This window comes from Pseudorca crassidens, chromosome 1 (assembly GCF_039906515.1).
Source record: "Pseudorca crassidens isolate mPseCra1 chromosome 1, mPseCra1.hap1, whole genome shotgun sequence".
Lineage (NCBI taxonomy): Eukaryota > Metazoa > Chordata > Mammalia > Artiodactyla > Delphinidae > Pseudorca > Pseudorca crassidens.
In genome coordinates this window covers 91,260,385-91,287,282 of record NC_090296.1, presented here as the reverse complement: position 1 = coordinate 91,287,282, position 26,898 = coordinate 91,260,385, and the positions used below count along the sequence as shown (strand labels likewise).

The following is a 26,898-nucleotide window of genomic DNA, read 5'->3' as shown; positions in this document are numbered from 1 at the left end:
TCCCCACCACCAACTTCTATACTTTGACAGTTTAAAACAATTTTTTAAAAAAGAAAAGCAAAACACATTTAACTCAGAATACTTGGAGAATAATTGCTGGTTTCAATGATGAATCCGCCTTGGCCACTGGTAAGCTAACTCGGATCACGGATGTAATGAAATGTTAGAGTTATCTGGGGATCACTTATTGTGCCACACAGCCACCTTGTTACTGCTAAGGCAGCCCTGCATGCTACTCTCCCTGTACCCTAGGGCTGACCTTGGCCCAGCCTCCTCCCCATCAGGAGGAAAAACCTATTCTTGATGGTCTCCTCCCCTACCCGGCCTCTTCTCGTCCTTCTGTCTTGTCCTGGAGCCTGCAGAGGCTGGCCCTGGACAGGAAAGGGGTTGACAAAGTATTTGGCAGAAATGCGGCCCGGAGGTGGTTGGTCTAGGTGGGTGTGCACCCTGGCTTGGAAAGGCTGAAGGTCAGGTCTGGTGTTAGGAGAGAGCCCTCCCTTCTCTCTTTTGTCTCTCCCTCCTCCTTCCTGCCTCCAGAGTCAAGTTTGAAGACCTGCATCTGGCTGGCTAACTCTTCCTGCATAGCTTTTCTAGCCAAGTTTTTCAGACCAGGGCCAGGAACACTCAAGGTCAACTCTAGCCAGGGTTCATCTTCCATACAAGCATGACAAACTTTATGTACCTACAGAGCTGATTCCTTCCACCCAGAAAAGCAGCCATAGGGAATATAGCCTCGTGATCTTGTCTGCACCTGCGGAAGTGGTGATGGGCCCACACGTCTCCCTGTCCATCATCTCACACTTAGTGGGATGCCTGGCTTTCAGCATGGCCCTGAATCTGGAGGATAGGCAAACAAGATGTATTTGAGATTGGGAGAGTCACAAAGCTCTCTGCTGGAGAAACACTGAAGGATTTAGAGAAGAGAAAATCAGCAAGGCCAACACAGCTGTCCTTAGACTCTTGGAGGATCTTCCTGAGGAAGGAGGACTGAGCTTGCCCTTTGAGATCCTGATGGGTAGAACCAGGCTGGCTGAGTCATACATCCAATCCCTAAATCACCTTCCTTGTCTAGGCTCTGGCCATGCTAAATGGCCTCTGGTTCTACATGCATGCAGTTCCCTTTGGTGCAACAATCTCCCTGGATAACCTTGACTCCTCCTTTGGGAAACAGCTTCAACTTCATCTCCCCAGAGCAAGGGGCCTCTCTTAAATCCTCTAGATCAGGTTTCTCTAAGTGACCCTTTTGGGGCGGGATAACTCTCTGTTGTGGGGCCTGCCCTGTGCCTTGTTAGGATGTTTAGCAGCATCCCTGGCCTCTACCCACTGGATGCTGGTAGTATCCTTTCAGTTGAGACAATCAAAAATGTCTCCAGATATTGCCCGTTGTCCCTCGGGGGTTAAAATCACCCTCTCCTCCCCCACTCCAGTTGAGAGCCAGCACTCTAGGCCAGTGTGCCCACAGCACCCTGTACTTTCACTCTTGTAGCACCCATCACATTGCTCACACCTCCAGAGTTCTCCATGCTTGTCTGACATCTGTCTCCTCCTCGGTCAGCTCCCTGATGGCAGGGGTGGATTCTGATGTTCTTTGCTGGTCCTCATTTTTCAGTTATAAAAAATGAGTGAAGAGATGAATGATCTAAACAAGAACTTTGCAGCTCTCACAGCTGTCCACAGCATAGTTTCCCCCCAAGTTTATTTAATTTCCTATCACTGGGTGAGTCCAAACAAGGCAAACGGCCACTTGTTGAGGATGTTGTAGAGGAGATGGAAGCTCCGAATGGGTGATCTTGAAGTTTCCTTCCAGTTACAACATTGTATGGAATGTGGGCTTTCGGCCAACCACCCTCTGGGTAACTAATTAAATCACAAGGAAGAGGCCAACCACTCCTTCAGGAGTCAGGTGCTAAGTGTTCCTAGGAAGGGGTGATGCAGCTTGGGGAGTGACCTTTAAGTGGGTCAAGAGTCACATGAATATGGAATGCCTTTCCCTTCCCTTTCTCCTCTCCTCAGAGGTCATTTGACCCATATCCTCGGGGGTAGGATCATGCTTGAGAGGTTTAGAAAACATCCTTTCCCCCCTAAGTCCCCCTCTTCGGCAGGCAGAGCCGGGCAGGCTTCTGGGGTGTGAGGTGGGTGAGACGGGAGGACCAGCACGTTTCCCTGGATGGTGCACCAGTTGCCTGGGGCAGTGTTCTTTAGACTTTGAAGGTTACAGCATGTATGATTTATTGCTGTATTTTTCTTTCCCTATAACCCCCTTTCCAATGGGGCAAAGAACTGTAAGCAGAGACAAATGGTTGCCCTCTGAGCCCACACTTGATTTCAAGGGCTGTGGGAGAATCAGCTTGGGCTGCCATTGACTACCTGCCCGTGTGCCTGGCCCTGTGCTGGGCTCTTTCACACGCACGATCTCCTTTAATCTTCATAACCCAACGAGGGAGGGGCAATCACATCTGTTTTTCCAAAGAAGCAACTGACGGGGTCAGCGACTAGGCCATCACAAATCTAGTTGGGAGCCTGTGCTGGGGGCAGAATCTGTCCATACCTGCTATGCCCCCTGTATGTCCTGTCACTAGCAGAATGGGAAAGCCTTCTACCCCCAACTCCCGTTTTAAAAAGTCCCTGTGAGTTGGCATTGTCATGATGAAACCTATCCTTGAACTCAAATTCCTGCTGCTTTTGTGGCTGCTGCTTAAGATCTTGCCGTGATTGACTTGATTATGTTTTTGCAAATCTCTCCTTACATATCTGCAGCTGAGCTGCCTTAAATCATTGTACTTCTGACTTAACATGGCAAATTGCACAAACATATTTATTTCTCTTTAAAAAAACAAAAGCAGAGGAATAAAGAAGGATAAATCTACAAGGACAAAGAAAAGGAGAGTGAGGATCTCAACCAGAATTTGGAAGATGGAAACTAGATGGATGGACAATAAATGTCCTGGCATACCAGAGAAATCTGAGACCCAAACGTCTGGGGGTGGGGTAGGGTAGGGTGGGAGTAGAGTGGGGTGCAGGGATGGCAGAGGAAGATGTGAGACCACTTAGATCCTTTCTACCTCCCAGCTCAGCTGTCTGACCTCTCCTCTCTGACCTCAGCAAACTGAGTACAGTATACTCTGTAGCGCTCTGGATTCAGACATGCCAGGTAGAGTCAGAGCCTGGGGAGAGACACTAGTGGAATCAGGGGCTTCAATTAAAGTTTGCACACTGAATGAGATTCCACCAACCCCATTCTCCTGATTGGCTCCTGGATTTCTGGAAGCCAGGCCTCTGCCCAGCACCCCAGGTAGGAGATTGAAAAATTTTTCTCGAGTGAAACTAAGAGAAAAGGCCTAAATATTTGGATATTTTGGGCATTTTCCAGTAGAAGCCTGTGATACATCAGCACTACCCCTGCACACGGACCATCCATTCAGTGGTAAAGCACCTCACTTTAGAAAGCATTAAGCTGTGGTATTGGATTAAACTGGGTCTTTCTTCATTATCAAGCAAGCAACTTGATTGCTATTGAGACATCACTGCAAACTTAATATTTGAATTTGATGACCTTCTAATTGCAAATGCCTTAGTCCTTATTCCTTTAAAAATTTTGGCCTCCTCCTTTACAAAGCTGGCCGTCTTCCTCCATACCCCACCCCACTCTCCACCCCGTCTTCCAAGTGTGGGGTTGGTTCGTTCAGTTTTATTCTGCATAGATTGAAGCTTGGATCTGCTTCATGGGGGCTGACAGAGCTAATTCCCATTGTATATTGTTTGACGCTAGTTTAGCAATTTTACCGGTATTTTTACTGTGTTGGTGTTTTTTGTGTTTCTTGTGTTTTATGCCATTTTTCTCCACCTTACTCTTTGAATGCTCTGAACCTGATCCTGTTTTCCTGGGAATAAATAACAAGTGCTTTAAAGCTTCTTGTACTCTTGCCAGGTGCCATTATCTAGAAATATGTTGGCATCTGATCTAAACATATGTTTAGATTTCTATAACTAAATGTATCCTTATGTATGACTTATTATTGTAACGGAATTCATCTATAAAGATATACCTTTATTTACAGGTGAGATCTATTAAGCTTCTATATTTCTATTCAGTTGGTACTTGTGCCCAACAAAGAATGTGTTATTTTTCCTTAGGAATAAAATCACATTATTTGTAAAGCCTTAGTAGAGCTTAAATGAGTATAAGCAGTATTTACCTTAACTAGATACTTTCAACATTTATCATTTAAAAGTCCCATGTTCAAGGATGACGTTCTGAGACATTTCAAGGTCACCTGTAGCCCTAGAGCCAAAACAAATGAGAAAATGTGGTAAAGCGCTGCTATTTGTGGATGTTTTGCAAAGGAAGGCAGAGTGGTAGAGTGGAAGTGACAGGAGGTTGGAAGCCAGGGACCTAGCAGGCTCAAGCTCTCCATTTACTGACTGTATGATCTTGGGGGAGCCACTTTACCTGGCTGTGGGGCGTAGATGAAATGGGAATCATTTTCATCACCTCACACTTTATTATGAGTTGAGTTAATGTGTATGAAAGCATGACTGTAAATCGTTAGGCGTATTTAAATGGCTGTATACCCAAGCCTGTTTTTTCACCCTGTTGCTCACAGTGCCTTGGGCAGAGTACTCATTCAATCAGCATTTGTTGGATAACAAATTAATGAATGAATTTGTGAGTCTGGGTTTTCAAAATGTTTTTGCACCCCTCTGAGTCATTTATAGACATTTATAAAATCGAGAATTTATAAGTTGTTCCTGGATAATCAGATCTCTTGATTCAGAGGTAAAAGATAACTTGTCGGACTTTCAAGCCTTTCTTGCATATGGGACAGTAACTGGCAGGGCTGATGATGAGAAATTGTCTTCATCCTGCTCGAATATAAGAGCACGGATTGGGAGGAACTTAGAGATAACCACTTTCTTCTCAAATATGAGGAAACTGAAGCCCAGAAGCTCTTTGAAGTCGGTGACTTTATATAACTTCTCCCTTCTATAGCTCTAGGGCTATTGTAGATAGATGTATAACAAATACATTTTTAAAATGTATTTTTCAAGGACTGAGCTAAGCGCTGGGGAAATAAACATTAACAAGATAATTCCCACCCCCACCCCTGCTCCATCTTCCCCCTCCTCCCGCCTTTGAGGAACTCAGTCTAGACAGATATGGAAACCAGTAGGTGTGCTATTAGTCATACTCATGCTGTGGGGGGATTATAGAGGCAGAAGAGAACTGCCGAGGGAAGCATTGAAAAGAGATGGTGTTTACACTCTGTCTTAGCTTGGGTTCCTCAGAAGGAGACACTGAGGTGACTGGGCAAGTGATTCATTAAGGAAGTTCTCCTGGGAAAACCTAGAGAGGGAGTATAGACAGGAAGAGAGGGTCAGGAGAAGACAAAAGCAAGGATGAGATTACTGGTCAGGTCCCATGGAAAGTAGGTTAGCCGCGTCCTGTGGGAGGACTCTGGGAAATGATGTGCTCCTCTGAGTTTGCTCTTGGCTTCCAGACAAAGGAACTGGGCCTTCATAGTCTCACATTAGTTGGTCAGTGGCTAAGGGTCATGATGGGTGGGGCTGGGAAAATATGTTGACCCCCAGAGTCGACTTTTGGACTTTTGGTCCTAAGACTCCAGTAGCCAGAGGGTGGGCCTCTGAAGGTTGTTGAAGGTGCGGGTCATTAGAAACAAAAGTACACAGAAGTCTGAGGTCAGGTGTATAGAAAAATAATAGGAATCTAGGTAAAGCACCAGCAGTGTCCACTCCACCTGAGATCTATGAGGACGATTTGAAGTAGGTAGGAAGGTCATTGCTGGCATAAATTATAACCTGAGCAAAGACCCTGAAGCATGATGACATAGGATGTGTTTAGAGATGAGAAGGTGGTTGGCTGTATTGCCTTATATCTGGTAAGAAGTAAGAAGCTGAGAGATAAGCTCAGAAAGGTGGGCTGGAGTCAGATTATGAACTTAAAAAAAACTGGTTGTGGGGAAGAGAGATCCACTTGGGGTATTTCAAATTAAAACTGGCTTATTGTAAGGATACCTGTGCTCAGGAACCTAGGAAAGGCCTGGCCCCAGGAAGAGCAGATCTCAAGAAACAAGAACTCCAGAACAAGCAGGGATTTTTGCCCTGGTGCTCAGTCAAAGCCATGGCTTCATGTGCTGCTCTAATCTACCCTACTCCCAACACTGATGCACACTATATACCTTTTTTCCTGTCTTGGTTTCTGCTAACTCATGTTTCTACCTCCTTGTTTTTCTAACTTGCCTTAGCTCTCATGGCCTTTTCTATAACCCAAGCTTTTCTCTATCTTCTCTTTTACCGTTTTTTTTTTTTTTTTTTTTTTTTTTTTTCGGTACATGGGCCTCTCACTGTTGTGGCCTCTCCCGTTGTGGAGCACAGGCTCCGGACGCGCAGGCTCAGCGGCCATGGCTCACGGGCCCAGCCACTCCGTGGCATGTGGGATCTTCCCAGACCGGGGCATGAACCCGTGTCCCCTGCATCGGCAGGCAGACTCTCAACCACTGCGCCACCAGGGAAGCCCTCTATCTTCTCTTTTAACTTCTGCTTCTATTTCTACCCACCTCCTTCTCTCAGCATGTCTGATTTCAGATTCTCAGGATGAGCTGAATGGACCAAAAGATGTTTCCTGATGGACCATAGCATCATAGACTGGATTGCTATCCAATATATGATTTGAATTGCTGTTCTAGACTGAGGTACACACTACTGGTTTGATTGGCTGTGCCTTGGGGAAGGAGCAGTATCACATAATATAATCACAGTAGCTAAGATTATTCAGCACTTTTTTGAGCATTTCTCATATATCATTTCATTTAATCATCACTTTTATTTAATCAATGTTCATTTAATTCACATTCACATGCATTTAATCAACCCATGAGTTTGTTCTAGGATTGCCTTCAGCTTACAGATGAAGAAACTAAGTCTTAGAGGTTCACACAACTAGTATGTGGTGAACTTCATCCCACCAAAAGCTGAGTTGCTCAGCTTTCCTTAGCAGATATAGACAGGGCAGAACCCAGGACTGACAATAGCCTTGCTTCTGCATGAAGGAATTTGGAACGTATCTGATGATAGACATTAAGCTACATGTCAGTAAAGGTGGAATGAAATCTTAGGTGTGATCTGGTGTCAGGTTTGGGGTAAAGAGTGATTAAATACTCTAGTGCTAAAAATTATCCCAAGAATATTATATTTGTTTCATTCCTGCATAATTTTCTCTACCAGCATCAGTTTCAACATATTAAACTATTTGGGGTGAGAGGCAAGTTTTTCCAGTAGCTGAGCAGCAAACTCAGGAAGTCCACAAATAGTGGCAATGGTTTCCATGAACAAAGTATCCATTTTCAGAGAAGTCTCTCCCTGTTTCCAGGCTGACTCATGTGCGGGTCTGCCCTGATCACAAGGAGCAGGCCCGCTGGATGCATGAAGCTGAAGGTACCATGGGCTCCTATGGGTGAGACAAAAGGTTTAAGAGACTCTGAAGGCATGGTAAGCCTGCTTCACCTTGACAACCTGGAAACAGGGAGGCAGGTGGTTATCTGCCTAGGCTTTTTCTTAAAAGGATGGAATTGAATGCCATTATGTCTTGTGAAGAGGAGGAACCACAGGGAGAGGAGACTGTTTTTACCTAATTTCCCCCATGTGCTCAGGCTTACACTGGCTGGTGCAGCATTAAAAGGACTGTAGAAAGGCTGGTGGGGAGGTCTCGAGAAGGTAAATGTAGACCCTGTGCCTGGCCTCCCACTGTGCTTCCTTGTTGGTGACTCAATGAAGATGGCTTTCCTGCCAGACACTGAAAGATAGTCCATGAACACCTGAGTCTGGGACCAAGCTAACTGTCCACCATCAGACCTTACTTTCTACTACATCACAGGGAGAAGGATAAGATATGTGCAGTGAAGAGAAAAAACCCCATCCTGAGAACGGAGGGGAGAGTTTGTTAAAATTCCATCTTGTTTGACAGCCTCCCCGGGATTGAACGGCAGGGATTTGTGGGGAAAGAGCCCTGGGCCGAAGGATCTGGCTTCTTCTCATCTCACGTCCGGCTGTGTCACAGCTCTGCGTCTCAGTTTCCTTGTCTGCAAAATGAGGCTTCTGGTCTCAGTCTCTAAGGTCCGTTACAGCCCTCATACCTGGTGCTTACAGAGGGCCTGGGCAACACTGATGCCCCAAAGACAAATTCAGGGCCCATCAGGGAAGGAAAAAAAGCACTGTTAAGGTCAAGTCTAGCATCAGTTATATTGAAATTTAGACTTTGGGTGGTTATTGCAGAAAGTTTTTGAAATTAAAAAAAAAAATTCTATGGCTTTGTCACTTCCTATTGGAACTGCCATGGAGTCTGTCTCAGGGTTACACCCAGGCCACCTTTTCAGACTACACTGGTTCCCAGCACCCTCCTTCCTTTCTCATAGAATGTTCTAGTATGTACATACCTCCATATACACATAGTGTTGATACCTCCAAGTCTGGCTGAAGCATGGGAGGCCATTTCTTATCTGGAGAGGAGAGAAAAGAGCAAACTTACAGAGGTCCTTTCAAGGTTCTTGTAGTCACTCTTCTGGAGTCTCTGGCTTCCTCCTGAGATGTAATTGGAAACACAGTTGGCCTCTGTCTTCTGTTCACTGATCCTCTCCTCCATCCAGCCTCTGCTTAGCCAAAGGGCATGTGGTCCCTTCCTCCTGGAGGAGAGAGAGGACAATTCAGGCAAATCAACATATGCCTTTATGTGACCTCCATTTTACTGGGCTTTCTCCTGAGGCAGAACTTTTCTTACACTTTCTCTCCTCATTATTTTTTTGACCTGTGGCTATTTCCCTTTTGTAACCATCTGACAAGAGGGCTTATGTGCTTTCTTCAGAAAGGTGGGAGAGACAGAAAAACTGTGTAGAGTTGCTTGTTCCATGGTAAACCAGAGTATGAAAACTCTGAGGTGGGGAGGGAAAAGAGCAAAGGATGTGGGTGAATGGTTGGTCCAATCCCCGAGTCCTGCAAGGGAACCATCCTTGAGTCATCTCCAGGGTCTAGACGTGGTTCCCAGTAAGTACGCAGCATCAGGAGGCTTCCTTTGGCGTTTCTTAGCAACACTAGCTTCTTTCCCTCATTGTGAACATTCCCTGAGGAAAATTCTACCCCTAGTTCCTTTTCTTCACATACAAACACAAAGAAGGGAAGACAGTGAGGCAAAAGACCATTGCCTTCTGCTCTGGCTCTCCTCTCCTGAGGTCTGAAGTGCTCCTGGAATTTAGCTGGAAGAGGAAAATGTTAATTTACACAGCCTTCTCTCCTGCCTCTCTAGGATGTCATTAAACTAGAGAATAAATTAGGGAGTCCTGGAAGGGTGGCGTGTGCCTACGGGGATGTAAAGACAACCTTACCTAAGGTACATTTTACCGGTGATCACTAGCATTTCCAGTTCTCTCCTTTCTGAAGATTATGAACATGGAATATTGTTTTATGACTCCCTCTGTAGGCAAGTTCCCTTCTTCCAACACAGTGAATCCTTCTTCAAGCCTTATGTTGAAAGGAAGGTGCCTCAAGATCAGTACCTCGTGGATCACTGAGCCACGACATGGAACTACCCCCTGGAGAGTTACTCATTCCCACAGCAGTTGGTGTGAGTGAGATTTTAACTTTTCTTGCATTGTGCTTGCATTAAGTCAGTGAAATTGTGGTATGGTTTGCAGCGTGACTAGCGCATTTTGACTGATACATAGATTCAGTCTTATGTGTGTGTCAAAACCACCTTAAGTGCTTTACAACTCATCCCAAAGTTTCCGATCATGTAGATCAGAGGCGGGGCCCAGGAATCTGCGTTTTAATTGTATATTAAATCACCCACATTCTAGTTCAATATATCTGTGAATCTGCTACTTCCTGAGGGCCACACATGGAGAAACACTTGAAGGCCAGCTGAAGGCATTAATTTAGATTGCTTGCTGTTTAAATTGTGTTTTGCTCTCATTTTAAAGGCCTTTTAAAGGCTACTTTCTTAGCCATCAGAAGAACAGACGAGCAGGAGGTGAGTTTACCAGCAAAGAAGTGCTCATGCTAACCAAGATCACAGACACAGGAGGGATGCTTACCTCATAAGTTTCTTCTAGGGGTTCAGGGAGGTAATTCAACAGGATAAATCAACATAAATCATTTTAGTTCCTTGTCTGGAACAAGGAAGGTGGTCAGTAAATATAGTTTCTTTAAAAAGGAGAAAGAAAAATTATGTTTCAGGAGTGGTTTCATTTCAGTAAAAACAATTACAGATTACCTTCATAGTTCCAAGCCCAGTTAGAGACAGGGAGCTACACCTGTCCCAGCTATCAGAGTGGGGTCTGGTAGGGGACTGAGCTGTGTGTGTGCTGTGTGTGTGCCACAGCACAGAGCTCTGCCTGATACGGGCTGTGAGAATTGTAACCCCAAAGTACTGAGGGAGTTCAGAGAAGGGAGAGATTTCAATTTTCTTTGACTATTGACTTGCTACTGCATAGTAACTGTAATATCTTCTAAGAATGACAGTCAGACATTTCTCACAAGGGCTAATGAATCACTCCATTTAGCTGTGACAACAGCAAGGCAAAGACATATCTTCAAGGGCCCAGACGTTATTTTTCCAGCCTTGTCCCGGGGATATAATGTGCCTAGAAGTTATGACAAATTAGCTGCTTGTGGCAAAGCTACATGGACCCTTTTATAAAAAATGGAGTTAATGGGTTATTATTGGCAAGGGAAATCTAGTTGGATAAGGAGGGTGGGTCCTGGCTAGGAAGGACTTTGAAAAGCAGCAGAAGAGGTTAGACTTGACTCAGGAAGCCCAGGGATGAGTAACAGTGTCAAAGGCATGGACCCAACCTCCATTTAGTCACAGGTCATTGCTGTACTTCAATGTCCCAACAGTTAGTTTACACAGGAAAGCTGAGGGTACAGTCACCAGACCATCGTACAGGGTCATGGAAAGGAAGTAAAAGAGAAGTAATTAGAAAAAAGCAAAATGTAACTATAGATGTGAGGAGAATGCAATTCTATGCTATTTTTCTACCGTGCTAACTTTTTTTTCTTACCATTACCGTTTTCCTAGGAGCGAGCATCTCTTAATTTCACACTGCCGTGTTTATGCTTCCAGGTGCCTGAACTACATTCAGAAAGACCAGCCTCTGGGTGCTTTCTGTGCTTTGAGGGGAAGAAGGCATCCTTGAAGTCAGGGTGCTTAAGAAGCAGAGCCTTCTGTTGGCAGAAATGTGTGTCCATATGTTCAGGGAGGCTGTTCTGGTCAAAAGAATATAGCTGACTTCAAGCGACCTCACGTCCTGGGTGCTGTGTGGTCCGATGCCGGGCTCTGGGGACCGCAGGAGAGCAAGCAGCCTGGTGGAGGAGGAGCAGGATGGGGAGGCCTCCAGCGTAAGGTGGCCACAGGCCCCACTGCAGTTCTGGGGTGCTCACTCTAGCTGCCCCCGTCAACGGGCCCCCTCGGCCTCCCAAGTTCTTCCTTGCTCCTCTCTCCACCTCGTGCCCCGTCAGCCCTAAGGCTTTGCACGCTCAGGGTTCCTGCCTCCTCATGATTTGGCATCCTTGTGGCCCATAATGGCCCCTGCTCCTGTCTTTCAATATGGCTTTGTTTTTTTATTGCAAATTGCCCGCTTATATCTGTTTTATTTATTTTTTCCAACTTCAGCTCCCGAAAGAGAAAAATCTGACTCCACCAGCTCATTTTATTTTGTACCATATCATTTTCATTAAAAAAACAAAAAACAGCTTCAGTGAGGTATAATGGATACACGAAGAATTTACACATAGTTAATGGAGACAGTGTGATGAGTTTGGGCATATGCAAACACCCAAGATACCATCAGCACAATAAAAGTGTGGGCCACTGGTGACTCAGTGGATGGCACCTGTGGGTTCCGTGCCTCCGAATCACAGCTGTGACCCCTCTGGGAGAGGTGAGGGGTCTCGGGCCTGTGTGGTTAGCAGGGGCTGTGGCAGAGCAAGCTTCTGAGTGGCACATTTCTCCAGGTTCTTGCACTCATTAATTTCCCCAGGCTCTCTGCTGGGTGCGAGTGTGGGGCCTCTGGGGGTCCCGGTACTGGAGGTGGTGATCATGGGAGGCCCTGGCATCTTCCTGCCCATCCTGCGGTAGTCGTAGCATATGCCCATGCCAGAGTCCACAAGGGTAGCCTGTTCTAGGTCAGGGCATGACAACTCAGTGTAAATGAGCATGTCACTGAAAATGACAAAGCAAAAGAGAAGCCAAGGTTTGTCTCTCACGGGCCTCCCTCTGTTGTTCCACTTCTGAGGTGTGAGTGCTGTAGGAAGCAGTGGCTGCCCCTCCCGTTGATGAGGCGAGGAGTTTAAAGCAGGTAGTACGCTTAGTAGCAAAGCCAAAACCCAACTCTGGCTGATCGAGTGCAGAAAAAGGTATGAACAGACAGTCTCAGGAACTTCTGAGATTCTCCCGGGGGGTTTGGAAGCTGTGCCACCAGGTAGAACCTGCTTGGTCATTGAAGACACCTCTCTTACTGTTGCTGGGCATCCGGGCTCAGCTTGCTCCGTGGCACCACAGTCCTGGACTCTGCTGCTAAAACTGCAGCCACCCTTGCTTCTGGAAAGCAGGCAGAGCTACCACTAGCCTTTGACAGAATGAGCTCTCCAAGGCCGAGGCTTTTTCCAATTTAAAATTTGGGGTGCTGTTGTCTGAGGGTGGGTCCTGGGTTACCCACCGAGGCCCTAGCTGTAAGGAAGGCTAGTGATGCAACTTTCAATGGTGGGCTCTGCTTATTAAGGGAGAGGATTCCCCAAGCATGGAAATGGAGTTCAGATACTGAGCAGTAAAGTAAATGATAAGGATCCTCTTCTGAGGCTTTGTCCATTCTTAGAACAAGGGAACAATGTGAGGAAAACAGTATGCTATGAACTACACGTTTGTGTCCTACCCCAAATTCATATATTGAAACTCTTGTCCCCAATATGATGGTATTTGGAGATGAGGCCTTTTTGAGGTGATTAGGCCATAAGGGTGGAGCCCTCACAATGGGATTAGTGCCCTTATAAGAAGAGACATGAGAGTTTTCTTCTCTCTCTGATCTCCATATGAGGACACAAGCAGAAGACAGCAATCTGCAAGCCAGCAAGCGAGCCCTCACCAAAAACTGAATCTGCCACACCTTGGTCTTATATTTCCCAGCCTCTATGTGAGAAATAAATGTCTGTTGTTTAAACCACCCAGTCTGTGGCATCTTGCCTGAACTGACAAAGACGTATTTTAGGGAAGTTGGTTTGGCAGTTTAAGGATAGATTTTATGAGAGAGACTTAAACCATAGGCAACCCCTGGTGAGTGGTGTAGAAATACTATGCTGATCTCACATGCTTAGAGCAGTAGATCTGATTACCTTGTCGTGTCTCATGAAAGGAAGAGAATTCTAATATAGAAAATAATTTCTAAGCACCTCCATTTGGGGAGGAGAATAAGCTGAGATAGGTAGACCAATAGGCACATGGACAGATGCACAGACAGATGCATCCAGAGCACAGGAGGTGGTATTGTCTAGTTGTGGAAGAGTGTGCTTGCATTTTACTACTAGATTACTTGCTAAGTATGGAAGCTTGGTAGGTTAATTCACCTCTAAGTGTCAAACTAGTCACCTGTAAAAAGGGGGAAATGATAACACCCCTAGTATACAGTGAGTTAATGCATAAGAAACTCTCAGCAGAGTGCTCTCCAAACCAGGTCGCCACTAAATGCTAGGAATTAATAGTGATATTCTGACATGGGGTCATGAGGGCTGGGCTGTTTGGTAGGCATGGAAGTGAGGGAGGGAGCGTGAATTTGAGAAAGATGTGAAAGGCAGGACGACAGGACATTGTGACAGATATGAAGGGTAAAGGGGACGGGAGAATGAAGGGTCAAAGAAGACTCCATAAATTATTGATAAATCATCTTTCTCACTTGGTTCTTGGCATTGGGTTATTTTGGTTTGAGCCGGCATTTTTTCAGATAAAATAACAGAAAGAGAAGAATTGAGAATTTGATCTGATACAATGAATTTTCCGAGAAGCAAAAGAATGGCTGAGAGCATGTACACAGGGAAGCCGGGGAAAAATTCAGCTTACACACACACACACACACACACACACACACACACACACACACACACACACACACACACACACACACACACACACCCTGCACTCCTTCTTTATAAAAAGAGGACAACTGAAAACATAGGGGACAATTTTACACTGACTTTACTGGTCAGATAGCCTGATCCTTAATCACATCTCCTTCCTTTAAATCTATTTTAGAAGGAGATAGGATATAAATTGCAAATAAATAAATAATCAGGTCAGTTCATCCACCTTAGGGATTGACTCTTTGCTCAGCAAATGGAGGTCAGAGCCGTACAAGGAGAAAGATGAGAACTGGCCCTAACTCCAAAATTTCACCTCAGTGGCCAGTCCCTGGGCTGGAAGTCCCTACTGTGTCGTTCCCTGAGGGGACTTCCGAAATCCTACACATTCTAGCACGTTATTACCGGGAGAGGAAGTAGTTGTTAAGTTCACATGCTAACAGTAGTAGATATAATTTTCCATTAGCCTCTAGTCTCCCGTAGCAGAAGGGTAACTAGGGAATGAAAGATGAGATTTATAGATAATAAGCCTCAACTTATTTCATGGCTTGCTGCCAAGAGCATAGTCTGGAAACCAGAAGTATCAGCATCCCTTGGGAGCTTGGTAGAAATGCAGAGTATCGGGCTTCACTAACCCAGACCTCCTAAATCAGAATCTGCATTTTAATAAGATCCCCAGGTAATTTGGGTGAGCATTACATTTTGAGAAGTACTGGCTGAAGGCAGGAGAGGGAGAGAGAGAGAGCCGGAGATCAGTTTTATGGGCGGGAGAAAGCTGAGGCACTGAGAAGGTGGAAGAAGAATGAAGGCCTAACATAATTTTACCTAAAGCTGGCTTTTGAGTGGTGTTGAGAAAGTGACTCATGACAGAATCCCTTGCAATGTAGAGGCAGCAGTAACAGTCTTCACAAAGTTCTCTGAAGCCCATAAGTGTCATGTCAGCTCAGCTCCAGGTGCAGAGCTGCCTGTCGACGACAGGTTTATTGAGCTCAGCGTGTGCAGAGCACTTGTCCTCTTCCTTTAAATTGGAAACAGATTGAAGCGCTGTAGGCAGTGTCATTGAGAAGGTGGCAACCGTCTTGTTCCATCTCCAAAGTCACCCACAGTGAAAGTGGACTCTAACAACCCCAGGCCACTCTGGTTGGACTTTCAGGCCCTCATAGAGTAACTTTCTAAATAAGTCCTCTTCTTCAGTTTTTTTTTTTCCGGTACGCGGGCCTCTCACTGTTGTGGCCTCTCCCGTTGCGGAGCACAGGCTCCGGACGCGCAGGCTCAGCAGCCATGGCTCACGGGCCCAGCCGCTCTGCGACATGTGGGATCTTCCCAGACCAGGGCACGAACCCGTGTCCTCTGCATCGGCAGGTGGACTCTCAACCACTGCGCCACCAGGGAAGCCCCAGTTGTTTTTTTTTTAATTCCCTATGTTAGTGGTTCTCAAAGCGTGATGCCCAGACCAGTAGCCTCAGTATCTGGGAACTTGTTAGAAATGTAAATTTCTCAGGTTCCACCCCAGACCTACTGAATCAGAAACTATGGGGGTGGGGCCCAGCGATCAGAAACAAGCCCCCAGGAGTTTCTGATGCCAGCTAAATTTGAGACTCAATGCCCTATGTCTTTTAAAAAACTTAAATGGAAATGAAACAAATCTCCTTTGGCCAGCTTTCTAGGGGATAGAAATGTCGATTTTCTTCTTGGACGGCCATTGTATTTCTGTACTATGGCCACTAAGGAAAAAAAAGTCAAGTGCTTTTAAAAAGGACTTTTGCAAGTAGTGTTCCCTGTACACACACACACACACACACACACACACCTCTTTGTGAAGCAGATAGGGCAGCTGTCCAACCCCCATTCTCTGTCTTAACAGACAAGGAAACTGTCCCCAACCAGTCAGATGTTTGATTCCCAGGAGCCAGGTCTATTTGGGTTTTGTGTTTTCAGGAAACATTCAATGCAGAAATTCTGTAAAGTCTCCTCAAGGAAGAGATACCTCCCCATCAATGAGGCTATTTTCTCTCATGCCATCTGAAGTTCTGTGGTCTTTTTGGAGGCCCTTTGGAATGACTGAAGGTGTGGGAAATCTTTGACTAGTTTTTGCTTTATTTGTAAAGTTCCTTTTTAACATGGCTCAGTAGAGCTAGTGCATCTCCAGTTCCTTCCAAAGAAAGGGGTTCAGCACCCTGAATCTGCCTTCTCATTTGCCTTTGATTGAAATTTGAGAGGCTCCACAAGCCACTGGGGTTTGGGGTTCGGGGCTGGGAGCTCTACTTCAAGAGGAGAGCTACCAGCCCTTTGAGGACATTAGAGTGTCTTGGCTACTGCCATGGTAGTCCAGACCAGTAGCCCAGTATCCTGCCAAGTTAATGTCCTGCCCCCATTTCCAGAGCCCTGAGAGCGTCCTGTGATAAGTGCATATTTGACCAGGAGCAGAGAGCAGGCACGACTGAGAGTGGGCAGGAAGGTGCGGCCACCCCCACCAGACTGTGGGACCATGTGGCTTCTCGTTCTGGGTTATATCTGAGAGGCAGGCTCTGAGAAGCTGCCTCGTGGTGGAGGATGAATCTTTAACTAGGATGCAAAGATAAAGGTTTCTGGTCCTAGATCTCCTGATTCATTTGCCACATAAGTTTGGGCAAGTCACTGAAGCTCTTGGACTTCATTCTCCTCATCTATTAAATGGGAGTATTAATACCTGCCCTGCATGTTTCCTGGAGGTGTTGCAAGACTTACATGAGGTCTCCCTCTGAAAGTAGCCTGTAACCTGGGAAGTGCTGTGCAAAGGTGGAGGCTGGGCATTCCGCATGATCCCTCCAACTGTGTGGTCCCCACTGCTTGTCCCCTCGGGGAGAAGTCTACTGCTCCCCTCCCACATGGGAGCACAGAGAATGTCTTTCAGGGGGACCACATAAGCTTCTCGCAACAGGGCAGTGATTCTTTAGCAATGCTTTTGTACGCCTGGACTCAGAGCCACCCAGAGGAGCCATGAGAGGGTGCCTCACCCCTCTGCGCCCACGAGACTCTGCTGCCAGTGCGCTCTTCTGCGCAAAGCATAGAATCCAAACCCATGAAGACAGTCTCTGTTCTGCCCTCCACGAAGCTGAATAGAGTCCATTCTACTTCTTCTGCACCTTTTATCTCAAAGCATTCCCAAGCACACAATACACTTCACAGCCTGGTCCTCTGCCACAAGACAATAAAGGGTCTTTCACTAACTGGCCCTGTTGAAATGCCACCACCTCCACTGTGCAGCTGCCAGATAGCTGTTCTGGGCTGAGCAGAAAACACCTCTCAATTCCAGGTCATTTAGAATGTCATACGCTGATGAGAGTTCAGGAGGATAGCACCGCGGCGTGCAAGTTATGGAGAGAAAATCTGGATTTTCGTAAAATGCACACAGCAAACCCAAACCAGTCTCCCAACCAATCCTAAGAAAACTAGACTGACTCTATCAGAATGATGTTGGTTTGCTTTGCAATGAAGATCCAAACTTTGACCCTGTCCATTTTTGTCCCATTCGAAGTGGCCTCTTTACTCTAAACAATTAGGCCTCTTAAAATGGGAGTTGTATGAATAAAATTTGAGAGTGGTAGAATAAACTTTATTTGGTCTTGTCCCCAAATAACTATGGATATATTAGTCTGTTTTTGCCTAACTCAATGTAACAAAGGGTCTGTTATGTGACAGAGCTGGGTTAGGAGCTGGGAGGCGAACGTGAATTGGACAGTTTCTGGCCTCAGTGTCAAGCACATTCAGACGTTCACATACCCTGCATAAAAGGAAAGGGCTTGGGGGTAACTTCAGACCCCTGACTCTTTTTTCTTCACGACATATGGGCCTCTCTTAGCAGAGCACCCAACTAGAACAGCTCTAACAGCCAAAGGCCATCTCATCTTGTCCTCAGTTTCCTTCTTACTATTGAAAGGAAACCCAGAACAAATTCATGGAGGTTTTTAGTAATTATTTGCATAAATGACCTTATAGTCACAATACCAGAAATTATTACTGGTATTTGGGTTTCTTTTCAAGGGCTAACTAAATCTAAGCACAACTTTCATTAAGTTCTCTTCAAACGGTTGATTTAAATTTTTATTGAGTATGGTTTAGATTTTATTTTTCTAACTGCCCAAGTAAATGCCCCGTAACAGAGGAAGTTTTGAGTTGTGTTTATTCCCTTGATCTATACATGTGGGTCTAAGGCAATGCCTAGAAACCCTCACCCTTTAATTTCAGCTACTTTGGGTGTGTTTTAGCTATTTTTGAAGTCAACATGACCCTTTTGCAGAATTCTTCATGAGCACAATGAAGGAAGGAGGGGGAAACTTGTGATGGCTTAAAATCTATTCACAGACTCAAATCTGTATTTTCAGAGAACCATATAAAACCCATTACCAGCAATTTGTTAAACACCAGTTTGTGCCAGAGCTATGCCGGGAACTTGCCAGAAGCATAGGGATAAGTATATGAGCCATCTAAGCAAAAATCCTTGGGGAGATCTGGGCAGCGAGATGAGGTAATCACGAGAAACAATTTGAGAATACTCCAGGATGGTAGGTCGTTAAGTACTAAAGTTTCTGCTACAGACTTCAGGGGTCAAAGGCATTCAGGGTAATTGAAAAATACGGATGTATTGCTGTTCACAGAAGGCTTTGTGAAGGAGGAAAGAAAACCTGGGTCTTGAAGGATTATATTTGATAGTTGGAGTTCAGCCAGGGGAGAGGTATTAATTTAGACAAAGTCAGACAGAGCAGAGGGATGCCTGGTACATTTTTGTGTTGATGAACTAGGGCGAAAAACTTTTTAGTTTTTAGACTTCCAGTTGACCATTGAGATGGTGCATCGATGGCCACATGTCCGCTTAGTAGAGTGGTGAACCTGCTTCTTCAGTTCCAGCTTTCCCTCAATTGCCCTCTCCTCCCCCAGGGTCAATTTTCCCAGGGATTCAGCTCCTCCACGGACGGGTGTTTGAACTGCAGGCGATATCACTCTTGTGATGTGGAATAGCATATTTACTGGATATTTCTAGATCATCTAACCCAGTGATTCTCTCATTTTTACGTATATTACAATCACTTGGAGGGCTTGTTAAATCCCAGATTGCTGGGTCCTACCCGCAGGGTTTTCAGTTCAATAAGTCTGGGGTCTGGGACAGGGCCAGAGAAACTTTCATATTTAACAAATCCCCAGTGAGGTTGGTGATGCTGGTCCAGGGACCACACTTTGAAAACCCCCAATTTAATCCATTATCTCAGTTTACAAAGGAAGAAACTGGGGCCCAGAAAGCTCTGAGTTTAAAGAGTGCTTAAGAAGGCAATTACCCACTACCCCTTCGCTACTCACCCCGTGCCAAGTCCAGCCTAATTCCCAATTCCTACAGGGCAAGTCTGACTTAGATTTTAATTGTCTGAGAGCTGAGCTTCTTTAATCTCAGTGAAAATTTGTGTATATTTAGGGACAGATCTTCCGAAAGGCAGGAGGATGAACCAGCTAACTTTGAGGCTTTTGGGTCTATGAAAATGTTACATTAATAAAATAACTTTTTTTCTACAAATTAAATATTAATTTATTATGTCCCTGATTTTACAACCTGTAGGTGGCAGTGCCTTCCTTCTCTAGATGCAGCTAGAGGCCTGAGCCGGTTCATTTTCTGAGGAGCTGGGAAGGCTACAGTGTATACGGTATTAGAGATTAGGCCATCTACCCCGGCCCGGCCCAGGACAGCTCTGCCAGGGACGGCAGAATCAGATAGCAGGGTTTAGCATTCTGAGACCTGAACTGTCCCTGATTAACGTGTGAGGTTTTATTAATTTCTAATGTTTTAATCTTATCATTTTCTTGTTTAACTAGTTACATTCTTATTCTTGCCCAAGGTTCTAAAACTTAAGACTTGTGAAAAGCCAGAAACCAGAGACATAGCAAAGTGGACCTATTAAAATGCCATGAATTTACTGTAAGAGAGCATTCTTCACTGGAGAGGTTTATCACTGCCAAAGCACTCTTTCACTGGTGAAAGTCCGGGGCAGAAAGGAAGAAAAAGAAAAGTATGATTCTAGGAACCACATTGCAGAAATGCCAAAGGGAGGTTCAAACAAGTAAGTGAGTGTTCATTAGCTCCTGTCAATGATTAAACATGAATTCCCCATTTACATATGACCCAGGACTTGAAGATGCATGATTTCCATTTCCATTTCTTCAGCAGTCACTGACAAAATTCACTCTACGTTCAATCTTAAGATGAAATGGTATTGTAAAAGGCTGAGGGGTGCGCTTGCAAACATCCAGCACTGATACATACTTGTTCACTCTGCCTCCCAAAGACCCCAAGGCTCGTTCCCTTTCCCAATTTCACTTCCCCTCGAAAAGCCACTGAACTGTCTCAGCAGCCACCAGGGCAGAGAAAAGTTCTGATCTTATGCCTTTTGGCCATTCCCTCCCTTCTCTCTCCACAGAGAGAGCTATGATTTCCTGATGCTGTCTTCTCTCTTTTAAGTCATGCAAAGATCAATTAATTCCATCTCAGTTAATTTCATTGGTTGTTCCAACATCTTATTACCAGTTGAAGCTATTGTCTCCAAGTTACCTACGGAATTGAGTTTAAACTCTTTGCGTTCAAGGATGTAGGGTTAGTTTCCACCTTAATTCTTCAGCTTCATCTCTCTCTATGTCCTATTCTCCTCCCTGCACTTACTCTGAACATCACATCATTTCCAAAATGATTTTTTGCCTGTGCTTTTGTACATTCTGTTCCTTCTAAAAAATTCATATTCATTTTTGAAGATTAACTGTCATTTAGGGGAAGTGTTTCCAGACTCCCACAAACAGCAGCTAGATCCTCTTTTAAAACAGCTTTTAGCACATTATGGTGTAATTTATATGTTTATGTGTCAGTTCTTACTCCTAGGCCCCCTGCCTTATTTTATTCTACCACCCACTGCAATAGGTTGGTGCCGAAATGGTAGCAACTGTCTTATTCTTCTTTGTTATATCCCTAAGACCTAGCATAGAGCTGGGCAGATAGTGGATGCTGAATAAACATATGTGGGTTTTTAATCAATGAATCCTATTCAAGATGCTTCTTTCTTTTGTTTACTCAGGAAAGCCCCTCTTTTCTCAGTTTCAACCTTTTGCCTTTCAATTCTCTATTATTTCATTGCGAACCAACCAATAACTTGAGTTCTACAAGTGGTAGGGTTGTATCAATGAAAAGACAGAAATGTTGCAGTGAAAAGCTTGCATAATGATGACAGTTCTTCTTGTCTTCCTCCCCCTCCCTCTTTTTCTCCTCCTCCTCCTCCTCCTCCTTCTTCTTCTTCATCTTCTTCTTTTCTTCTTCTTCTTCTCCTTCTCCTTCTCCTTCTCCTTCTCCTCCTCCTCCTCCTCCTCCTCCTCCTTCTCCTCCTTCTCCTTCTCCTTCTTCTCCTCCTTCTTCTTCTCCTCCTTCTCCTTCTCCTTCTTCTCCTTCTTCTTCTCCTTCTTCTTCTTCTTCTTCTCCTCCTTCTTCTTCTTCCACTACTACTACTGCTACTAAAAAGCAGCCTCGTTAGTATCTGCAAATCTTTGAAAGTTGCCTGAATCCCCCTTCAGAATATTCACAGAAGTTTTCATCTACCTTTTTTTCTGCTAGATGAATTAACCTTTCCTTAATCACCTGAATTCAAATAAATAAAAATGATTTATTTGCAACTGTTGGGCATTATATTTTATTATCAGTTGTGAAACAATGTTGTGTTCTGCTTATTTTCACTGCAATAGTATGCTTTTTGTGATACTTTTTTAGATAGAGTATTGGGGCCAAGTGTGTGGTCAGCACCAACACTGCAAACATTGTTTTTTAGAAGAAAATGAATGTCACATTTCAGCAACTGACCTAAAAGTGAACTTTTTGAACATGCCCTATGTTTTAATGTGAGAAATTTGGCTCTGCTTATACATTTGGCATCAATCTGTAAGAGTGGTCAATTCTTTCATTATGTAACGCAAACAGGGCAGAACATGGGGCTGAAAACATGTAGACCTGAGATTATGCTGGAAAATCTCTTACGATCTCCAGAAGCACATCCTTGATAATCCCCAGTGACATGTCCTTGTGTTTTCCGTGGTAATGGGGACAAAATGGGAGAAAACTGGAGGAAACAGGAGGCAGTCCTTTAGAAAAGGGCTGTCCAGCTCCATGTCAGGAAAGCTGGAAAGCTGTCAAATATGGGTGAGGATTGGTGACCCAATTTAGAGAGTCAGTGACAATGACTGGCAGAGCCTGACATGGCCTCTCACTGTGGTTAGTGCACCTGGGCACATAGAAATAAGTAGTGTAGAAGCAGAAGATTATCTTTAAAGAAGGAGCCCATTGCTCTGGCATTTAGCAGGCAAGCAGAGATTCCACTTGTTTGGGAAATCAGGAGATTAATTCCTCCTAAAATTTCCAGATGGAGATTATAAGGGAGCAGCGAACCCCACAAGGCAGCCTGCAGGACTTGTTAGGCTGGAAGATGAGCCCTCCGACTTGAGAGAGAGGGCAGGAGGAGATCTCAACAGTGATTCAAGGAGAGACCCTGGACCCACACACATGACTTTTCCCAGTAAGATCCATTTGGAGTAGGAATTAAAATATTAAATAGCACAAGCCCTGTGAGAAAGCAAGTGGACAGATTTTATCCACAGATGCTGCAGCCAGGTGGTATATTTAATAGTGTTACACAAGAAATCACTATAAAGAACTTCAGGGCTTCCCTGGTGGCGCAGTGGTTGAGAATCTGCCTGCTAATGCAGGGGACACGGGTTTGAGCCCTGGTCTGGGAAGATCCCACATGCCGCGGAGCAACTAGGCCCGTGAGCCACAACTACTGAGCCTGCGTGTCTGGAGCCTGTGCTCCGCAACGGGCCGCGATAGTGAGAGGCCCACGCACCGCGATGAAGAGTGGTCCCTGCTTGCCGCAACTAGAGAAAGCCCTCGCACAGAAACGAAGACCCAACACAGCCAAAAATAAATAAATTTAAAAAAGGAACTTCAGAGTGTGCAGGAAGAACTTTCCAGATAGCACTCATGTGAGAAATTATTTTCTTTCCATCCACAAGTTAAGATAATTTATAACACCTTCCCACCATAGCAAGGCAGAAGAGAAGGCATTTTAGAGCAGTTATTTTGCAGAAACATGTTCACGTTGGAGTAAAATAAACCTAGAGAATTTCAGCTTTGCATATCTATGAAGTAGCAAATAGTAACCAAAATACCTAGAGCAAGAGAAACACATTAAAAACAAACAAACAAATAAATAAACCCCACTTTCTTTGAAGGCTGACCTCAAAGCATTGGTAACTGCACTGACAAATATTTGTGTATTTTATATATATATAATACATATTATATATATATATTCCCATTTATTTTTATTAAACATAACAATGCAAAATTATATATATATGTATTAATTAAAATTTATGTGTAAAGTTTAAAGAGTAATAATGAAATGGACTCACCAACAAGCTTAAGATACATCTAAGGCCCCTGTGTGTTTACCCTGCTCTGATCCCTCGGCCTACCTCCTAGAGTTAGAATTATTTTTCTTATTCTCTTGTTTTTCTTTAGTGTTTACCAAATTTATATCCCTAAATTGTTTACTTTTAAACTTTATACAAGTGGAAGATAATGCCGTGTATATTCTTCTGGAACTTTCCCCCCTCTCATCTTTGTGCTTTGAGAATTCTGTTTTACTGCTGTGTGGCATCTCTTGTAAGAATACACCACAGTTTATTTATCCAGATTTTTGTCAATGGACATTTAGGCTCTTTCTAGGTATTACAGTTCCCCCAAATGCTTACATGTAAGAATGCTTACATTCTTGTCCATGTTTTCCGGAGCGCATGTGCAAGTGTCTCCCAAGATCCAAATAGTGATGTAGTAGGAAACACACAACTTCTACTTGATTAGGTAATGACAAATTGTTTTCCTACCAGTGTGGTTTACTCTCAGCCAGCAGTATATAGGAATTCTGGTTGTTCTATACATATTCTCTTCAACACTTGCTATTGCCAGACTTCTACATTTTTGCCAGTCTGGTGGGAGCAAAATACTTGTGGTTTTAATTTATATTCTCCCTTTCAATGAGGTTGAACATATTTTCATATGCTTTCTGGCCATAAGTCTTCTTTCTTTCATGAAATACCCAATTTTTATGGGATTGTTTGTTAATTTTGTAGAGTATTTAAATATCCAGTATCCAATCCTTTGTCAATTATAATGTGTGGCAAGTGTCTTCTACTAGTTGTAAGTTAAACTTTAACTTCTCCATAAAATTATGGTAATATTTTCACCATTTGTTACATGCATATGCAGAGTTAGCTCTATTTGCATAGAAAAAGTAAATTTCCATTGCAGTATAATAAAGCTGTTTTATATCCTAATATCTGGCTTGTAGTAACAGTGTTTTACATATTTGGTTATCATAGAATCTGAATGGCTAAGGCTTTGTCTTCATCATGCATGTCCGTCCTACCTAAAGGAAACGCTTGGTACTATTTATTGTCCTGAAAGAGGAGAAGATCAAGCAAGCCACTGGTGAGTAGCAGTTCTCTCTCAACTCTTGACTCTTTTTGTGTCCACTTCAACATCCTTACATTCTCCCAAAGACAGAGAAAATAAAAGATAGAGACCTAGTATCTGCGAGATTGAAACAAACGATGATGATTAATACGTTCATATGTACTATTACACTTCACAGCCTATAGTTCTTGATTTCACTTACCACATTAAACACAGCACTTACCATTATTCCAAAGTGTAAATTGTTTGTTTAATGTCTGTTTCCCCCACTCCACCCCAGACTGTAATCTCCATGGTACAGGGGTTTGTCTTCATCTGTTGTGGTGCCCTCAGCACCTAGCACAGTGCCTAGTACCCAGTCGTCCTCAAAAAAAGCACTTGTTACATAGATGAAAGAGCACATTTATTTTACTCAGCCTGCTTCTTTCTGTTCTCTGTTTGTTATCTGTTTTTGCTGTTTGAAAAGATGATGCTTCTCTACATTATCTCAGATAATCACCTCTACTTTTTCAGTTTAAAGAAAAATTTGTCATCTCTATGGTTGAGATATCTGTGCTTTGATTTTATGTTATGTTCAACTTGTTTACAAAAAAAATCAATGGCTTGGACAATAGTATTGATAACATCCTGATCAAAGACGCCCACACGTAAAGCTTGGAGGGATGGGGATTATGATTGGCTGAATCTATCCATGCGGGATCTAATAAACATAAATGCAAAACGGTTAAGCTGGGTACAGAAAAGAAACAACTGCAAATGGTAGAGAAAAAAATTGTGCTTCGATGGCAAACTGTGCATTATTTAGGACGCACTATTCAGAATTATGGAATTCTGATTCTATGCAGATTCTGCATCTTTCATTGCCTTTGAGCTATTTTAGTTATGTGGATTGTAGATAACCTATAGCAGTTTGAAATAATTCTTGTCTATAGACTTACAAATAAATTTCGTCTAGTAGAATTTCAGTTGACACTGTGGATTTGCCAGTTTTGTATCTATTTGCAAATTTTTTAATTTCAATATTTCTAATCTATAAATGTGTCTGTTCTTTGGATTCTCCTTTGAATGAAAAGTGACATCTGCTTGGTTCCCTCATTAGATAATGAGTTAAATAAAATCTTTAACATGTGTTCATTTTATATTTATATGAGAATCATGATTTTATCTTATTCTGAAAGTTATTCTTTAACAAAATAGAGAATGGGAAAAAACTTGGGTAGATAATACAATATGTGCAAAAGATTTGAAGTCTTAGTTGACAATAAATTCAATATAAGTTATTAGTGTAGTATGGCTGTTGCTTTGGTTATTTGGATATTAAGTACTTAGTTTAGAATCACTGTTCTGAGATTCTAAACACTGGTTAGCTTTTCTTATTTTTAAGCCAATAACTGATTGTTTTGATAATTGTTGCTATAAATCATGTTTTAAAATCTGGTATAGCAAGCCATTGTAATTATTCTTTTTAAAAGAACACTTCAATATTCTTGATAGTTTATTCTGCTAGATGAATTACACTGTGAGTTTGTCAGAGTTTATAAAGTATTCATTTGGGATCTTAGTTTTGCATAAAATCTATAAATATTTGCTTAGGACTTAATTGTTATTACTACTGTATTTGGTCTTTCCAGTAAGGAACAGTATATATATCTCCAATTATTCCTCTCATCTTTTATTTCTCCCACTGTGAGTTTTAATTTTTATTTGAATAATTAAATCATTTATGTCTTGAATTAAATAAAGATGCATTTAATGGTTTCGGTTGTAATATAATCTTTTTTTATTTTGTTTCTAGCTGTTTGTAATGGGCCTAAAAGAATATATTTCATTGTTATGTTTATTTTTTCCAAAAAATTATTATCAACATTTTGAGAAAATTTATTGTATTTTTCTCAAATATCACCAGCATTTCTAGTGCTATGTTTTAAAAAGTAGGTTAAAAAAAAGACATCCTTGTTTTGAAAATAGTCTCCATTCATCCTGGAAAAAAATAAAATGAGAAAAATATTAGGTTTTCCTTTTCCTTCCTAAACAATGTCTTGAACAAAAGATGTTTTACTTTTTAGGTAAGATTATTCTGGGGCAAGGCAGTTAGAAACACCAACAAAGTTTATAAGTTTTTCGAGTCCATGCTTGACCAAAAATAATTTGGATATGCCATGAGTGTTTGTGTGCCTAGTCCAGGGCCCAGGAGTTTGTCTACGAAAGGTGTATTAGGCGATTCCACACCATCT

The 26,898-nt window shown here is 43.3% G+C and overlaps 1 long non-coding RNA gene across 1 annotated transcript in view; it reads left to right on the top strand.

Moving 5' to 3' along the window:
* Positions 1–26,898, top strand: part of LOC137230749 (uncharacterized) — a 139,064-nt gene that overhangs the window by 55,116 nt on the left and 57,050 nt on the right. Inside the window, exon 3 of the long non-coding RNA XR_010946248.1 lies at positions 24,571–24,679. This is a non-coding gene — a long non-coding RNA (uncharacterized lncRNA). The remainder of the gene's footprint in view (positions 1–24,570; positions 24,680–26,898) is intronic.